Source organism: Hyperolius riggenbachi, chromosome 2 (genome assembly GCF_040937935.1).
Source record: "Hyperolius riggenbachi isolate aHypRig1 chromosome 2, aHypRig1.pri, whole genome shotgun sequence".
NCBI lineage: Eukaryota > Metazoa > Chordata > Amphibia > Anura > Hyperoliidae > Hyperolius > Hyperolius riggenbachi.
The window spans coordinates 540,302,711-540,320,681 of NC_090647.1; the positions used below are offsets into that span (position 1 = coordinate 540,302,711).

A 17,971-nucleotide genomic window follows, 5' to 3' on the forward strand; every position below is an offset into this window, starting at 1 on the left:
GCAGTGTTCAGTGATTTTTTCACGTGAAATCGCAGAAAAATCACTCCTACAAGACGCCGGCAAAAATCGACTAGTTCACTATCTCAAAAGTTTATATTTCGCTTTGGGTTTGCTTTAAGATGGACTATTAATATTATACATTTTCTGTGGTGCATTCAAACTATCTCCAGCTCCTGATTGGATCCCACATAGTGTCCAACTTTTGTAATGGGTGTCACTCTTTAATTTCTGCGCTGATCATTTTCACTGATTGCGTTTAGTAAGCTCTCTCAGGAAGGGCTGTGTTCTGTAAGTGGAATATATTGTGAAATCAAAACCGCACCGTCTTCCTGTGACCCGATAAGACATACGCCGGTGTGATTTCACTGCTCTTTGAAGCTCTCCAGACTGGCAAGGTATAAAGTGTGACTCCGCTCTTCCGAGAACTCTGAGCCACATGAAAGCAAAGACCTGGAGACGATCATCTACCTGTAAGGACAGGAAATCGGTGAGTAATATCACAGAAAGTGACATGTCTGAGCTGTTGTTTGTACTGGACAATCAGCCGATCTGCAGACTTTCACTTCTTTCCTGGTAAAGCCCCAAAATACACCACAGAGATGCTGTGTATCCCTGTGCATTCTGTTCTGTCATAGCAGATGAAGCACAGACAGATGCCTGGCAGAAGTCATTATTACAAGGGCAGATAATGTCCAACATCTTGATTTTATTTTAACTAACTCTTTCTGTCCACCCCTTGCTTTCTGTCCACCCCTTGCCTGTGTACTCCTTACCCTCAAAATCCTCTCATCGTGATGACCAAAGAGGTGGTACTTAACCTGGGGCGATTCTTCATTTCATGTGTTTTTGCACCTAGGACTAATTAACTAAACAGCAGGACGTACCTGTTCCACGTCTGTTCACTTTGCACATGCACTACTATGTTTTCAATGCCGACTGCATCTGTTCTTCAATGCATTTTTGTATTGCTACTTGCTAGTTATGTTTTGATAATGTTGTTGTTCTTGCACTATGCTCTATGCCAATGTGTACCCAGTGCAGTTTCTAGGCTAAAATGCACCCAGGGCGAGGGTGTAAAAATTGCCCCCAGTATGGGTAGCCAAGAATAGGTACCCTAGTATAGGTAACCAGGCATAGGTGAGCCAGCATAGTTTCCCCCGCTATAGGTTAGCCAGGTAGGTGCCTCCAGTATATGTAGCCAGTATAGTTGCCCCCAGAATAGGTTAGATAGGCAGGCGCCCCCGGTATAAATTAGATAGGTAGGTGCCACAGTACAGGTTAGCTAGCTGGGTGCCTCTAATATAGGTAGCCAGAATAGTTGCCCCCAGCATAGGTTAGATAGGTAGGTGCCTCCAAAATAGGTAGTCAGTATAGTTGCCACCTGTATAGGCTAGCTAGGTAGGTGCCCCCAATACAGGTTAGATAAGTGCCCCCAGTATAGGTTAGATAGGTAGCTGCCCCTCAGTATAGGGTAGATAGGTAGGTGCCCCCCAGTATAGGTTAGATTAGGTAGCTGCCCCCCAGTATAGGTTAGATTAGGTAGCTGCCCCCCAGTATAGGCTAGATTAGGTAGGTGCCACCCAGTATAGGTTAGATTAGGTAGGTGCCCCCCATCATAGGTTAGATTAGGTAGGTGCCCCCCAGTATAGGTTAGATAGGTAGGTGCCCCCCACTATAGGTTAGATTAGGGAGGTGCCCCCCAGTATAGGTTAGATTAGGTAGCTGCCCCCCAGTATAGGTTAGATAGGTAGCTGCCCCCCAGTATAGGCTAGATTAGATAGGTGACCCCCAGTATAGGTTAGAATAGGTAGCTGCCCCCCAGTATAGGTTAGATAGGTAGCTGCCCCTCAGTATAGGTTAGATTAGGTAGGTGTCCCCCAGTATAGGGTAGATTAGGTAGGTGCCCCCCAGTATAGGTTAGATTAGGTAGCTGCCCTCCAGTATAGGCTAGATTAGATAGGTGCCCCCCAGTATAGGTTAGATTAGGTAGCTGCCCCCCAGTATAGGTTAGATAGGTAGGTGCCCCCCACTATAGGTTAGATTAGGGAGGTGCCCCCCAGTATAGGTTAGATTAGGTAGCTGCCCCCCAGTATAGGTTAGATAGGTAGCTGCCCCCCAGTATAGGCTAGATTAGATAGGTGACCCCCAGTATAGGTTAGAATAGGTAGCTGCCCCCCAGTATAGGTTAGATAGGTAGCTGCCCCTCAGTATAGGTTAGATTAGGTAGGTGTCCCCCAGTATAGGGTAGATTAGGTAGGTGCCCCCCAGTATAGGTTAGATTAGGTAGCTGCCCTCCAGTATAGGCTAGATTAGATAGGTGCCCCCCAGTATAGGTTAGATTAGGTAGCTGCCCCCCAGTATAGGTTAGATAGGTAGCTGCACCCCCAGTATAGGTTAGATTAGGTAGCAACCCCCCTAGTATAGGCTAGATTAGGTAGGTGCCCCCCAGTATAGGTTAGATTAGGTAGCTGCCCCCCAGTATAGGCTAGATTAGGTAGGTGCCCCCAAGTATAGGTGAGATTAGGTAGCTGCCCCCCAGTATAGGTTAGATAGGTAGCTGCCCCCCCATAATGGAGGGGGGGAGCCGGAGCCACGGGGATGGCAGCCCGACCTCTCCCTCCCTTCCTCTCCTCTCCTGGGCTGCCCTCCGTGCTCCCCCCTCAGCTGTAGAGTGAGCAGGAAGCAATGAATACAACTCACCTGCCTGCGTTCCAATCGCTGCTCTCTCGCCGCCGGTCTTTTCCTCTCTGCATACACACTGATACACACGCTGCTTCCGGCTAAACAGGAAACCGCTTGGCAAATGTATTTAATGAGATGGTGCACACCAGCGGTTTGTGGTTTTTAGCAAACCGCAAACGTGCCTCCTGCTGCAGGTTTGCGGTTTGCAGAAGGGTTTCTGCCTCAATGTAAAGTACAAGAAAAATGCAAACCGCTCTGGAAAACACTACATCAGAGCGGTTTTCCAGGCGTTTTTGTTACAGAAGCTGTTCAGTAACAGCTTTTACTATAACAATATGTGTAATCTGCTACACAAAAACGCTCCCAAAAATGCTAGGCATGTTTAGAAAACGTCTCTAAACATGCCTAGAATCACTCTGAAATCTGCTCTCAAAAACGCCTAGCGTTTTGCGGATCTGCTAGCGGTTTTGGTGTGCACTGGGCCTCTCACTGTTTCTTTGCTGTTGAAGTGTTTCAGAAAACAGGAGTGTATTCCACCGAATAGCTCAAAGAATCTCTTTGGCATAAATGAAAACAAATGCTTTTTTTTTTTTAGTCCTCGAAGCGAACGCTCTCACTTCCAGGAAGTATAAGGAGGACGGGAAACTTTTTTTTTTTTTGCTCAGAAAGACTGCGGCTTCTGAAAAGAAGCCGTTGGTCTTTCTACCAGGGACTTAGAGCAATAAATGGGAACTAGGTTCCCATCCGTTGATCTCCGGGCTACCGGGGGCGGCACGGGAGCGCGCAGCAGCCGCCTGGACGTGACAATCAAGGCGGCTAAAATGGTTAAAATCAGTGGCAGAAACAATGCTTCATCCAGAGTGTCTTAATACTACTTTCCTACAGTTTTTCTTGGTTTCAAATAGCTGTAGGAGCTGCCATGTTTCATGGAAAAGTTAACCCCTCCCCCCCTTCTCACTGCCCATAGCCAGCACTAGGGTGTGAAGTTCAGCCTATGTGACTTCTCTAAATGTTTGAAGCACCATGTCCTCTTTCATGTTCAGGTGCCCCCTCGGGCTGCAGCCGCCCAAAGCTCGGGATATCCAGCACTGAGTCCATAGTTAATTTTATTATATCCTGAAATGTTGCTCTTCGAGTTGCTGCATGACTTCCCTATTTCCTCCTGCCTGGAGGATTTACAAATGGTCTTAACCCTCCTGGCGGTTTGTCAAAATCCGCCAGGGGGCAGCAAATACGTTTTTTTTTTTTTTTTTCTTTTCATGTAGCGAGACGAGGTCTCGCTACATGATAGCCGCTGCTCAGCGGCATCCCCCCAGCCCCTCCGATCGCCGCCGGCGATCAGAGATCAAGATGGCGACGGGGCGGGATGACGTCACCGACGTCATCGACGTCGTGACGTCATAGGGGACTCCGATCCACCCCACAGAGCTGCCTGGCACTGATTGGCCAGGCAGCGCATGGGGTCTGGGGGGGGGGGGCGGCTGCGGCGACGCGTATAGCGGCGGATCGGCGGGTAGCGGCGGCGATCGGGCACTGCACGCAGCTAGCAAAGTGCTAGCTGCGTGCAGCAAAAAAAAATTATGCAAATCGGCCCAGCGGGGCCTGAGCGGTGCCTCCCGGCGGCATAGCCCGTGCTCAGCACGGGCTTACTGCCAGGGAGGTTAAAGGACATCCGAGGTGAAAATAAACTGATGAGAAAAACAATTGTATCTATCCTCCGTCTCCTTAAAAATGACTTTTTTTTTTAGATATCCCAGTTTTATTTTATATCTAAATCTAGGTTTTTAATTTTTTAAAATGTGTCTCTGCTCAATGACACATTAATTGAAGTATGCTAGAGCTAAAATCTATGAATTAATATTTGTATTTCTTTCCTGCTCTCAGAAGCCAATTACTTATCAGTGAGGGTCACACTGTAGTCTGACCAAGTCCGACCTGACCCAGACAGAAACTGTCATTTGCATTCATGATGTTTAACTCTTTCAGGCAGAGAAAGAAAAAAGGGACACAGCCTAGTTATTTGTGTGCTAGGCACTGTACATACACATTCTGTGACAGGAGAAGTGAAGCGTCGGCACTACAGTATTCGCGCTGCGTTTTGAAGGGTATGGCATATGACACACACCTCTTCATCCACACTTCTGGTCTTTACAGCGTGCTCTGATTAATTAGAAGTTGTAACGTAGTAGGAAGAAAGGAGAGGGAGACAATCGGCACTGCTGCTGTTATTATTTAATCCAAAGTGCGGTGGAACACATGTACATAATCCAAAACAGTGAATCTTTAAACTGTGGCATCAAAATTTTCAATCAACAATGACATGCATGAACGTACCAGTGTCTGAGGTGGTGTGGTGGCGGTGGGTGCTGGGCACAGATAGCCTTACGGCCGTTTCACACAAGAATTGCGCTTCTACAGAGGCTGCAATGTGTGCTGTCACTGGCTGGGCTTTATAATGTTGAAAGCTCGGTATGCGGCGAAATCCGCCGCTCTAGACCACCCACTCAGCTCCCTATGCGACCAATAAGGTGCTGGAACGCTTATGCGCTCCAGCCAGGATTGGATGGACGAGAGGGAAGTCAAAATACTTCCTCTCTCGATGGAAGCCTGAGCAGTTCACACTCCATTAGGTGACTGCAGAGCTTAAAGGGCAACTGTAGTGAGAGGTATATGGAGGCTGCCATATTGATTTCCTTTTAAGCAATACCAGTTACCTGGCAGCCCTGTTGAGCTATCTGCCTGCAGAAACACCAGAAACAAGCATGCAGCTAATCTTGTCAGATTTGACAAAAATGTCAGAAACACCTGATCTGCTGCATGCTTGTTCAGGGGTTATGGCTAAAAGTATTAGAGAGGGAGAGGGTCAGCAGGATAACCAGGCAACTGGTATTGCTTAAAAGGAAATCAATTTGGCAGCCTCTATATACCTCTCACTACAGTTTTCCTTTAATGCTGATCAGACCATACGCATAGGGATAGGTGCCATCTTGTGGCCAAAAACTATAATGCAGCACATATATGCTACTTAATGATTTCCAATGTGCTAAAATGGTGAATAATGTGTAGGAAACTAATAATCATAGTTAATAAATCCTGTTAGGAGTTGATCATTTATAATTCATCATTTTTTAAAGTGACACGTGCATTAAGTGGCTGAAAACAGCCATGTGCTCGATTAGAGTGAACATAATATTAAAAATATTATAAAAATATGAGTGGACTAAAAATGCATAAATTAAATATGCATAATGGAGGGGCTAAGGATAACAGGGCTTCCTGGCTGGAAGAAATACATTTGCGTCTGTACACGATACTGCTGTGCCCATTGCTGTACCTGATGTTTGCCAGTACCAAGAGCCATCAAACATAAACTAATTATGCTTTAATACAAATTCCAAACCGTCACATACAAAACATTTTTGAAATTTCGTTTTTACCAGTACGATCCAAGAATGTTCTGATAGCTTTCAAGCCAGGATCATGTGGGACCAGGCTATATAGGCTTTCCACGTCGATAGCCCCTATCAGATCACCCTGATGCCAGGGAAATTCTTCCAGGCCAGACTAAACATGCACATGTCTATCTCATCATGTCACATGTCACCTCAGTTGTCCTTTAACCACTTCGCATCCAGATTTTGTTTCCCACTTATGGACCAGAGCAGTTTTGACAGTTTAGCTACGTCCTTATTTCATCAGAAATAACTTTAGCCCTACTCATGATACAGAAATGAAATAATAATTTTTCAAGACAAACTAGGCTTTCATTGCATGCCATTTTTTCCCTCAAACAATTTTGTTTTCTATGAATTTTAATGGGCAAACAAGGAGAAAAATAGAAAAAACACATTTCTCAGTTTTACCAATTCCAGTTTAAAAATAAAAAGTGCTACTGTAGATAATAAACACACATTTTGTTTGGCTATTCTTACCGCTTATCACAAAACTTGTGACTCCTGTCACAATTTATGGTGAAGATATTTGATTCTGAAATAATGCTATAGAGTGTATTTTTCACTATGAACTGAGAAAATAAAAGTATTTTTAATGGTAAAAATGAATCTCACTAGCTCAGGAAACATATATTCCCATTCACCAATTAGTGCTGCATCAGATAGTGCCAGAAATGTGCACAGGAGCAAGCCCCATCCTGCACAGCACTGCTTCTGCTACAAGTCAGTAGATTCCACTGACCTGTGGCTTAGATCCTAGGTTCTCAATGTGTGGTACCTGTACCCCAGGGGGCACTTCTGAGGGTTCCAGGGGGTACTCAGGCTTGATATACTTAACCAAGAATAACAAATTTAGAGTTGTACAAAATAATAAATCTTAAACAACTTCAAATTAAGTGTTTTAGCTAATTAAAAGCAATAGTAAATGCTTGGAAATTGTTTAGAACCAATAATCATGTACTTTGATTAAATATATATTTGTCAAGGGGTACTTGTGATAATGTTTATTAAGCTAGGGGGCACTTGGTGAGTACAGGGTTTTAAAAGGGGTACAAACCAATAAATGTTGAGAAACACTGGCTTAGATTAAGTCACAGAGGACGTAGACATACTGTAGTGGTGGATAAAGTGGTTAAATGTGAATTGCTTACATGTCTAAGAGTGTTTAATGAGAACTCCCTCTGTGTGGTCACATTTATGAATAACATTGTTTATAAATCACACCTTAACCACCTTCACACTGTAAATGAATCACAAATATTTAGCTACGGCTGACCGTGCCCTAATGTCACTGAGTTCAAGGCTTACAGATTACCCAGCATGCCCATGGTGAACCAGAACTCCTAGGAGTATGTAAGGGGCTACAATGGGCCAAAAAGCCCTCTTACTAATATGTTATGCAAAATAAAAGTTTGCCTCCTTAAAACAGAAAGTATTTGTGATTATTCAGGTTGGAGTGATCATATGATGCCCCACAATGCATCACTGCTGAATATGCAAATACTCCCTGTGGTGTCCCTGCAAGCTAACCACACCTCCAGAACCGCTGGAATGCAATGATGTGTCAGCCTGTTAATTGTACAGAGCCACAATAATCCAACATGCTACTTGGAGGTAGCAGCTCCCGTTCTGCCCCAATAAATATGTTAGTGGGGCAGAACGGGAGCTGCTACCTCCAAGTAGCTTTTTACAACATCGCTGCCCTGAAGAAGAAACCTTCTCCTAGACCTAGCTTGCATTATACAGGTATTTAATCAGGGCCGGCCCTAGACTTTTTGCCGCCTGAGGTAAGTTTTGAAAAAATTGCCGCCGCCCGCCCCATCCCCCCCCCCCCCCCCCTGGGATGGAGGGGTAGCTGCCAGGACGGGGGTGTTGGGTCGGACCCCCCCCCTCCCTCGCCTGGGTCCCCCGATCTGCGCTCCCCTCCAGCTTTAAATGTAGCGTAAGCAGCCGACAGACAGTAAGAGGCACGGGCGGGGGATCACTCACCTCTTCCTCGTTCCAACATGCGCTCCACTGACGTCACTTCCTGCAACGCCGGAAAATACAGTGGGCGGCGTTGCAGGAAGTGACGTCAGAGTAGCGCACGCTGGAACGAGGAAGAGGTGAGTGATCCCCCGCCCGTGCCTCTTACTGTCTGTCGGCTGCTTACGCTACATTTAAAGCTGGAGGGGAGCGCAGATCAGGAGACCCAGGCGAGGGAGGGGGGGTCCGACCCCCCTCCCCACCACTAGGCCCAATACCCCCGTCCTGCCAGCTACCCCTCCAGCTCGGCGGCCGGCACCACCGCAACCACGGACAGGCGGATGCCGCCCCTAGAACTTTGCCACCTGAGGCAAAAGTTTCACCCCGCCTCATGAGCGGGCCGGCCCTGTATTTAATTCATGATTTTACAGTGTCAGTTGCCAGAAGTTTTTCTTCTTTCTTCAAAGTGCCACCTTGTCACTCAGTCACTTGTCACTTTATGATCATTTACAGAGGCGGGAAATGTCACCTTTGCTGGCTTATTTTAGAAATACTATTCCTTGCAGTTCTTTAATTAATCATTTATATGCAGGATCAAGGTTCTCTAAAGCCTGTTATTTTTGCTGTAAATTTGAATCTTTTTTTGTGTAGTGGCTTAGTATGCATTCATTTGTAAGTCTAGATTTTTTAATAAAAGTTGCACAGCGGTGACATCTTCCGCAACACTTTACATAGTTATGTCACTGACTGTCCTCAGAGGAGCTCACAAACTAATCCTACCATAGTCATAGTCTAATATCCTACCACATTATTATTGTGTATTTATATAACACTGACATATTCTGCAGCACTTTACAGAGTACATAGACATGTCACTTACTGTCCTCAGAGGAGCTAACTATCTAATCCCTACCATAGTCATAGTCTAATGTCCTACCATATTATTATGATGTATTTTTATAGCACTGACGTCTTCTGCAGCACTTTACAGAGTACATAGTCATGTCTCTGACTGTCCTCAGAGGAGCTCACAATCTAATCCTACCATAGTCACACTCTAATGTCCTACCATATTATTATTATGTATTTATATAGCACTGACATCTTCCGTAGCACTTTACAGAGTACATAGTCATGCCACTGGCTGTCCTCCGAGAAACTCACAATCTAATCCTTCCACAGTCGTAGTCCTGGTGCCATTACAAATATTTTCCAGGACAACAGAGGAGGTGCTCCACAGACAGCAGAGCACAGGGAGGATTTTAATGTTTACTTGTTACTGATATTCAAGTGAAGCACGTTGGTGGAGGCGCCCAAAAGTATGTTGTAGCAACAGCTAGATCATTTTACTCATAAAATTAGATAAATAAAAATAAAAGTAAATAAAAATATAGGGTATGATGAGGAGGTCTCTTACCTCCAAAGAAGACTCACGTGGGTAGAAAAAGGAGTCTTTATTAAAATAACGGTTATACTGTAGACAACACGTTTCACGGGACTCAGCCTGCTTCCTCAGGTCAATAAAACAGGTAACCCTGTTATCTGCTATAGTTAGGTGTATAGTATAGATATACACCTAACTATAGGTACATACATCTTCAGTATAGATAGCGAGGTATAGGGGCCTTCAGTATAGGTAGCCAGATATAGTATAGTTAGGTGTAGGTGCCTTCAGTATAGATAGCTAGGTATAGTGTAGTTAGGTGTAAGGGCCTTCAGTATAGGTAGCCAGGTATAGTTTAGTTAGGTATATGTGCCTTCAGTATAGAATATCTAGGTATAGGTACCTTCAATATAGGTAGCCAGGTATAGTATAGTTAGGTATAGGTGCCTTCAGTATAGATAGCTAGGTATAGGGGCCTTCAGTATAGGTAGCCAGATATAGTATAGTTAGGTGTAGGTGCCTTCAGTATAGATAGCTAGCTATAGTGTAGTTAGGTGTAGGGGCCTTCAGTATAGGTAGCCAGGTATAGTGTAGGTAGGTATATGTGCCTTCAGTATAGAATAGCTAGGTATAGGTACCTTCAATATAGGTAGCCATGTATAGTATAGTTAGGTGTATGTGCCTTTAGTATAGGTAGCCAGGTATAGTATAGTTAGGTATAGGTGCCTTCAGTATAGATAGCTAGGTATAGTACTTTCAGAATAGGTAGCCAGGTATAGTATAGTTAGGTGTAGTTGTCTTCAGTATAGATAGCTAGGTATAGCGTAGTTAGGTGTATGGGCCTTCAGTATAGGTAGCCAGGTATAGTGTAGTTAGGTATATGTGCCTTCAGTATAGAATAACTAGGTATAGGTGCCTTCAGTATAGGTAGCCAGGTATAGTATAGTTAGGTATAGGTGCCTTCAGTATAGAATAGCTAGGTATAGAGGCCTTCAGTATAGATAGCTAGGTGTAGGTGCCTGGGTGCCACTTACCTCCCTCCAGCTCAAGAGGTGGTGTCTGGGGCTAGTCCTGGTCTCCCCTCCTTCTGCCGCGACTGGCTGAAGGGCAGATGAGCAGCGGTGGCTGAGGGAACGCTCCGGCAGGTGTAGGGGCGGCGGGCAGGATGCGTTGTGCCCGGCGCCGCCCCCAGCCATGACGTTGAGTCATGGCAGAGCCGCCCCTGGCCTCTCCTCTTCAGCTGTGCCGCCTCTCTCCTCCCCTGCCTTCTGATTGGCCAACAGCCGACAGCAGAATTTGATGTGACACGGGCCAAGCTTGGCCGCATTATACAGCTGCCGGCTGCAAAATGTAATGTGACGCGGCCACCAAATAGGCGGTCGCGATCTACCGGTAGGTCGCGATCGACCTATTGGGCACCCCAGGTCTATACTGTCTCAGTTTTGCAAACAATCAATTATTCCCTAGTTTAAAATGAATTAGGGCACAGTGATTAAAACCATCCTGGCGGTATGGACGAGCTCAGCTCGTCTATCACCGCTGGAGGCTGCCGCTCAGGCCCTGCTGGGCCGATTTTCTTCAAATAAAAAGCAGCACACGCAGCCGGCACTTTGCCAGCCGCGTGTGCTACCTGATCTCCACTGCAGCGCGGCGATCCGCTGCGTGCAGCGGCGAAAGAGGGTCCCCCCCCAGCCGCCGGAGCCCAGCGCAGCCGGAACAAATAGTTCCGGCCAGCGCTAAGGGCTGAATCGGAGGCGGCTGATGTCAGGACGTCGGCTGACGTCCATGACGTCACTCCGCTCGTCGCCATGGCGACGAGGCAAGCAAAACAAGGAAGGCTGCTCATTGCAGCCTTCCTTGTTAATTCTGATCGCCGGAGGCGATCATAATTACGCTTCAGGAGCGCCCTCTAGTGGGCTTTCATGCAGCCAACTTTCAGTTGGCTGCATGTAATAGTTTTTTTTTTATTTAAAAAAAACCCTCCTGCAGCCGCCCTGGCGATCTTAATAGAACGCCAGGGTGGTTAATGCACCATTTGGCCTTCATCATATTTCAGTCGAAAAATCAAGAATCATTCAACCATTGCCCTGCTTGTTGTGTGTTGTGGTACAAAACTATTCAACCATTCAGGGCCGGTTTTAGTAACAATGGGGCCCCAAATTAACCTGAGGGGTGGGGGCCCCCTACAGAACCCCCCCCTCGACCAAAAAGTGACAGGGCCCTTAATTGCAGTCAAATTTTGTTGCATCCAAATTTTACCCCAGAGTCCCTGAGCCAGCTGTGGTCCCTCCCTCCAGATCACCCCCCAACTTAACAGTGCTCCCCATGGCCCCTGCAATGACAGCAGCAATGTAGCATCTCACCTGTTCTGATGGGGAAGCCCCTCTGTCAGTCCTTTGACTCCATTTCAGGGTCCCTGGGGAGCACAGTTACGTTTTGGGGGAGACTCCTTGGGGGCCCCTACAGGCCAAGTTTTGGGGGAGACTCTTTGGGGGCCCCTACAGGCCATAGCCATAGCAATTGCCCCCTTTGCCTCTATGAAAACATTGCCATGACCATTGCTCTGCCTGGGGAATGAGAATGTACTAATTCTTTGTTTTTACACTAACAGCTTTTAAACTCCAATTTACTGGCAAGGCGAAGGTAAAATGCAGGGCCGGATTTACCATAAGGCACTGTGATGATCGCTGCTGCAGCAGCTGTTGCTGGAAGTAGTAGTGCTGCAGCTCAGGCAGTTCTGATCTATTTCCATGCAAACTGCATAGCTTTGTCTGTCTTTCCCTGCTGTCAGCTTGTGACTGATTATCATTCACCTGTGTGGGAATCTGCATGTCTGCTCCCATTGGATGACCTCAGTATAAAGATCTGCTTCCTGCAGGGTTTCCTTGGGTTAGCATAGCTTCAGTTAAGCCTGTCTTGCTGTCGCTTTAGCCCCCGATCGTGTTTCTTGTTATTATGATACTTTGCTGGTTTTGCATCATATATTGGTTCATTGCCCATATATATGCATACCAGCACGTTTATTATTTTCCTTGTATTTGTGTTAAGTTGATACATCAGTGTCGCTGATGTATACGTACACGAACTGTTTATATCCTGTGTGCAGTTAGTCAGCTTTCCAGCACGTTTTGGTAGGTTGCGCGTACCGTGACCACCCGTGCTGAGGTAGTTACCCTGCTCCTGGTTACCGTTTGTGGATTGCGTTCATCTCTGCGAAGAGATAACGAATCCTTCTGAATCCTGTTCTGTTACTGTTTGTGGATTGCGTTCATCTCTGCGAAGAGATAACGAATCCTTCTGAATCCTGTTCTGTTACCGTTTGTGGATTGCGTTCATCTCTGCGAAGAGATAGCGAATCCTTCTGAGTCCTGTTCCCTGTATTACTCCATTCCTAGTCAGCGTTCCTGCTTATGTCATATATCGGTTCATTGCCGATATATACATATGTTAGTCAGACGTTACAAATAGTTTCATTGATAGCTGTAATTGTAATACGCTAGGAAAACATACTTATTGTATATTTATCTGTGTTACGTTCATCTATCTTGATCCTGCTATTTTCTGACTATCCTGTCCTGTCTTTGTGAGGCACGCCATCGCCGCAACGCATTGGCTGCCTCATTCCAGTCTGTCTGGTTTTGGACGCTTGCTGTCGCTAAGTAGCCGCTAGCTAGCAAGCGTTCATTCTGTCTACCTGTCCTGATCTCCTCAGTTCTGGTTTGTGCGCTCAGCGCTACTTTGCGCTGAGACGTTATAACGAAAGCATTGTTTGTGGCTGTCAGATCTGCACCGGCTCTGTGCGCCACAATCTCCTATTGGAGTCAGTCCTCCCCTCCACTATACTAGGGATAGCCTGTTTCCTGGTGCTAGTGTGTGTACCTCCTCCACGCCAGCTCATGCGTTGCATGCTGACTGTGGAGAATACACCACCAAGCCTTACATTATGCAAACCCCATTACCAATCCCTATTGTGGGGGGAATTTCCAGAAATTATGACACTGTTTGTCAGGGGTCCTGCTCCTTTAAAAAATTTGAAAAGCTTGGTCCTGAAGTTACAGACAAATTTATATCAGAATTGGTTAAAGTTCTGGCCAATCCCGACTTTCGGGCTTCTGCAATTTCTACCTGGTCTGATTGGATCGTTTGTGCTCTTTTTAAGGGCAAACTTTTTGATTGGGCAATCGATGTCTTAGATCACACTCAGTTTAGACAAAGTCCTTTGCAATTTATAGCTTTTGTAATTCACAATTGGTTGCGCATAGATCCATTGCCTTTTCCTCTTAATGAACTCCTGGCAGCAGGCCAATCAGCTGCTCCTTCAATTGCTTGCAAGAATGAGCAGCAAGCAGAAAGTGTTACTGATAATTTTCCTGCAGCTTTGAATAAATCATCAAAAACCGCAAGGTCAAAGGCAAAACGCAAACGTTCTAAAAAACGTGTCCAATCTGCAGAGTCGTTATCCTTAGCGACTGAGACCTATAATGAGATTCTGCCATTAACAGATAATGAAATGCAATTGTCTTTCAGGGGAGTTAAATGGACTTATGAAACTACTAATGAACTTTCATCACTGGCTAAGGAAAATAAAGATTTTTGTTTAAAAGAATTATCTGAGTATGATTATGAGGAGATATTACAGAGTATTGAACAAATCAACTTATTTGTGAAGCAAGGAAAGTTTGCATACACTACAGTTAAACACTTGCTACAGGTATTAGAGATTCTTAAGAATAAGGAATCTGCCAATCACCTGCTAATTAACCCAATCTATGTCCCTGCCACAATCATATCTGCAAACTGTGATCTGCCTGTTAAGTATGCTTGGAATCCTCCATTTGAGAAAGGAGAGATGGAAGCTCTGGTCAATGAATGGAAGAATGATTCAAGTTCATTTTGTCAATTTTACAGTGCAAAAAGTGAATTAGTATTGAATGCATGCATTAAGTCTGCCTATAACCTAATAAAAACTGGTGTGTGTGGGTATGACTTTGTGGCTCCATTGATCGATGTGTGGAAAATGATTTTGGATGATTTTTATGCGATTCAATCAGTTGATACCAGGGAAGACACACTGTCAATTGGAGACTGTCCCACTTCTCCAGTTACTGAGTCCCTGCCATGTCTTGTGAATGTTCCTGTAACCCCACCCTGTACCATGGATAACTCAGTGTTACTTCCCAGTAAAACAGAAGCCACTGATACTTTCTTAACTTTGCCCTGCACAAATTTCTCAGCAGAGAATCCAGAGGTCCTGCTGACTTCTGAGTCCAGCCTAGCCAGTACTCATGAGTCTTTGTTCAGTGAAACAGACACCAGAAAAATCTTGCCTGTCTCTGCAAACACTTCTGCAGAAATTACCCGTGTTAATAAAGTTCAACTCCTGTCTGATCCAGCAGATGCCAATAGATGCACTACATCAGTTTCCGAGTCCCAGCAATCCTGTCCAGAAATCTCAGAACCCCAGCATCTGAATTTTCCAATTTTACAATTGAATGGTGATTCAGATGCGCAAACATTGTGTCTTGATCTTCCTGTTTATACACCTCGCTCTAGTTTCGTGAATAGCTCAGAGCATCTGCTCTGTGAACCTGAAATCGCAGAATTATTACCTTGTTCAGAAAATGTTCCAATAAATTTGCCCTGTACCATGAATTGTGCAGTAGATCTCTCCAATGAAACTCAGGTCACAGAATCATTATGCTGTCCAGCAGGTGCTTCCATGGTTTTGCCCTGCAATATGGACTGTTCAGTGATCCTGTCCAGTGAAGCTGTGGTCGCAGAGTCTTATGCTTCACCCAGTACTTTGGATATTTCAAACCCTCTAGCAGAAGGGTCTGAGGCACTGCTTACCTCAGTTGGTGTTGCAGTAATATTCACTTGTCTAGCAGCTGTTTTGGAATTACAGTCTGCTCTAATAAAACTTGGTGAATTTCTGCCCAGCAAAGCAGAAGCCATTGAAATATTGTCCTCGTCAGCAATTGTGTTAGATACCTTGCCCTGTACACAGTCTGATTTAACCAATGTTGAGTCCCTCTCCAGTGTTGTAACAGCCGAGGAACTCCAGCCCTGTCCTCTGAATGTTTCAGAAGTCTTGCCCTGTAACATGGATAATTCTGATTCTCTGGTCAAAATAATAGAAATCTCAGAATTTCAGTCCGGTCTGATGAGTGTTCCTGAAACCCAGCCCTGTATCCTGAAAGATTCTGGTTCTCTGGCCGCTGTGGCAGAGGTTCCAGAGTCCCCTTCCTGTCCAGGGAATTCCTCAGTTTTGCCTAGTCCAGTGGGGGCTGCTGCAATACTGACTTGTTCTGCAGCGCCTCATGAGCTCCAATCCAGTGTATTAAAAGAGTCTCTGTCCAGTCCAGAGGTAGTTGTGGAGTCCCTATCTGGTACAGTGCATACATCAGAAGATTTGTCCTGTCTTGTTAGTGCCCCTGAATCTGATTTGTTACTGACTTTGCTGGAATCAGCGACATCTAAGTCTGATCCATCATTCTCGTGTAAAAGTCCAGTAGTTGCGAAGTTTAGTCATGATGATTTTTTTTTGGCCAGTCCTGGTTTTGGTCCTGTCTTGGCTGACCCTGAGGCTCACAGTTCCTTGACATGCCCAGAGGTTTCTCTTGTGCCGGTGTGCCCAGATGTTCTTTGTGTGCCAGAATGCCCAAGTGTGTCTAAGGTGTTAGCGTGCTCTGATGCTTCCTTAGTGGGAACACGTTCTGATGTTGCCAGTCTGCCTGCATGCCCAGAGATGGTTCTGGTCCCTGAAAGCCCTGATATTGATGTTTGTTCTTGTGGCCCTGACTCGGGAATTGCCCTAGGTTCCATAGGGGTTCTTGATAGTTCTCCATGTGAGCCTAAGGGGCATTCTGACCTATGGGGATCTCTTTGGAGCTTCAAGGTGTTCTGGGAGGTCTCTGAGAAAACTTGTCCTGGTGCCTTGGACTGGTTCAACAGTGGGTTTTGTGTTGGTAAAGACAGTACCGGTGGGCATTGCAAAGGCTTTGGCGTTTCTGAACGGTTCCTGGAAGGCGGTGGGTATCGCTCAGGGAATTTCGGAGGGCTTTCTTCTGGAAATCATGGTTCTGATGGGTGTCACATTGGGGCTTGTAGTACTGATGGGCATGGTTCTGTAGGTTCTGGTTCTGATGGGTCCAGTCTTGTGGGGACTGATTCTGGAATTCGGTCTTGCCGGGCTGTCCCGGTCATCATGAATTATCAGTCGGACTGTTTTGTTGGGAATTTCAGTTTTGAAAAGCGTCTGGAATCCGCTTTTAAGGGCGGGGGTACTGTGATGATCGCTGCTGCAGCAGCTGTTGCTGGAAGTAGTAGTGCTGCAGCTCAGGCAGTTCTGATCTATTTCCATGCAAACTGCATAGCTTTGTCTGTCTTTCCCTGCTGTCAGCTTGTGACTGATTATCATTCACCTGTGTGGGAATCTGCATGTCTGCTCCCATTGGATGACCTCAGTATAAAGATCTGCTTCCTGCAGGGTTTCCTTGGGTTTGCATAGCTTCAGTTAAGCCTGTCTTGCTGTCGCTTTAGCCCCCGATCGTGTTTCTTGTTATTATGATACTTTGCTGGTTTTGCATCATATATTGGTTCATTGCCCATATATATGCATACCAGCACGTTTATTATTTTCCTTGTATTTGTGTTAAGTTGATACATCAGTGTCGCTGATGTATACGTACACGAACTGTTTATATCCTGTGTGCAGTTAGTCAGCTTTCCAGCACATTTTGGTAGGTTGCGCGTACCGTGACCACCCGTGCTGAGGTAGTTACCCTGCTCCTGGTTACCGTTTGTGGATTGCGTTCATCTCTGCGAAGAGATAACGAATCCTTCTGAATCCTGTTCTGTTACTGTTTGTGGATTGCGTTCATCTCTGCGAAGAGATAACGAATCCTTCTGAATCCTGTTCTGTTACCGTTTGTGGATTGCGTTCATCTCTGCGAAGAGATAGCGAATCCTTCTGAGTCCTGTTCCCTGTATTACTCCATTCCTAGTCAGCGTTCCTGCTTATGTCATATATCGGTTCATTGCCGATATATACATATGTTAGTCAGACGTTACAAATAGTTTCATTGATAGCTGTAATTGTAATACGCTAGGAAAACATACTTATTGTATATTTATCTGTGTTACGTTCATCTATCTTAATCCTGCTGTTCCCTGACTGTCCTGTCCTGTCTTTGTGAGGCACGCCATCGCCGCAGCGCATTGGCTGCCTCATTCCAGTCTGTCTGGTTTTGGACGCTTGCTGTCGCTAAGTAGCCGCTTGCTAGCAAGCGTTCATTCTGTCTACCTGTCCTGATCTCCTCAGTTCTGGTTTGTGCGCTCAGCGCTACTTTGCGCTGAGACGTTATAACGAAAGCATTGTTTGTGGCTGTCAGATCTGCACCGGCTCTGTGCGCCACAATCTCCTATTGGAGTCAGTCCTCCCCTCCACTATACTAGGGATAGCCTGTTTCCTGGTGCTAGTGTGTGT

General features: G+C 45.7%; 1 long non-coding RNA gene across 1 annotated transcript in view; it reads left to right on the plus strand.

Annotated features, from left to right (window-relative positions):
* Positions 1-344: 344 nt before the first annotated feature.
* LOC137545087 (uncharacterized) overlaps positions 345-17,971 on the plus strand; it is a 54,686-nt gene continuing 37,059 nt past the window's right edge. The window contains exon 1 of the long non-coding RNA XR_011025989.1: positions 345-487. This is a non-coding gene — a long non-coding RNA (uncharacterized lncRNA). The remainder of the gene's footprint in view (positions 488-17,971) is intronic.